This window comes from Talpa occidentalis, unplaced genomic scaffold, assembly GCF_014898055.3.
Source record: "Talpa occidentalis isolate TD23 unplaced genomic scaffold, MPIMG_talOcc4v2.1 talOcc4.15, whole genome shotgun sequence".
Lineage (NCBI taxonomy): Eukaryota > Metazoa > Chordata > Mammalia > Eulipotyphla > Talpidae > Talpa > Talpa occidentalis.
In genome coordinates this window covers 54,257,606-54,258,940 of record NW_023601543.1, presented here as the reverse complement: position 1 = coordinate 54,258,940, position 1,335 = coordinate 54,257,606, and positions in this window count along the sequence as shown.

Here is a 1,335-nt window from a genome sequence, read left to right as displayed (position 1 = left end):
GAGGTATTGGATTTCTTTCCAAAAGATGCTTCTTACTGAGTTATTTGTGAGTAAGATGTCATGTTTGGAATATGCTTTAAAAAATTCCAGAAAAAAAAAACACAAATAGATGAATTAAAATTGGCAAATGTTGATAATTGTTGAAGCTGTGTTCATTGAACTATTCATAGGAGCTTGTTGTAGTATTCTAATGTTATGTATGCTTGAAATTTCCCATAATTAAACTTTATAAAAATAAGAAATAAGCTTTGGTTCTACTGTCAGAAAAGACAGTGAGAGAATGAAAAAGTGATCCAAGAAGACATGATGGAGAAAGAGAGGGATTTTCTTAGGACAATGAGATCTTAGAGAACAAGTTAAACAGAGCTGAAAGGGAAAAAGATACACTGTGACCAAAAGTTCTCACAGATGTAATTAGAAAAACAGGGAGATACTGTGGTTGTTACTAGGTTAGAGAGGTTGTCTGAAAGAAAAGTAACCAAAGAGAGGTGGGGGACAAGAAAAAATGCACTAGAATTACGTTACTAATAGAGTCCAGATGTACAATGCTATGAGCAGGTATTCTTATATTAGAGTGTCCTCCTAAAGGTAACCTTATCTATATTTAAAACAACCTGAAAAAAAAAAACAGTAGGAAAGTAAGTCCCCACCCCCTGCAAAGATCTTCACACTCTAATTCCTAGAACGTGGGAAAACAATATATGACTGTAAAGGCAGGATGGGCACAGTGCAGGTTTTCTATGGACCCAAGCAGATGGGGTAAAGGAAGAGGGAGTCCTGGAGCCCTCGATGGCTTTTGCAGGCTTTTATTGGGATTTACCAGGTACATAGCAGGCAGGGGTGCTGGGGGGTCGGGAGGCTGACAGGCCTCCCAGCCCCCAGCAAGTCTTCACTCTGGGCTCTCTGGTGTTCTCTGGTAGTCTCTGCTGCTCTGCTTTCTCGTGTTCTGCTTCTGCTTCTCTGCTTCTACTGGCATCCCTGTGTCACCGCCCTTAAAAGCCCAGTCTTAGCCCAGGTGAATCCCATCTACATATGCCCACGCCCTATTCCAGGTGCCCGCCATCAGGCATGCATTTAGGACCGCAGGGATCCGTCATCTATCCTAATGGCGGGAGGGCAGAAAAGCCTTCTACCTTACCCTACAATGACAAAAGGGATTTTGCAGATGTAATAAAGGGTAGAGACTTTAAGATAGGAAATTATCCTGGATTTCACAGTAGGCCCAATGTGATAGCATGAGCAGCAAGAATTATATGGCAGAAGTCAGAGAGATTCCAAGAGTAAGACGTAGGAGCCTGTAGGGGCAGGACTGGCCACAGTGCAGGTTTTCTGATC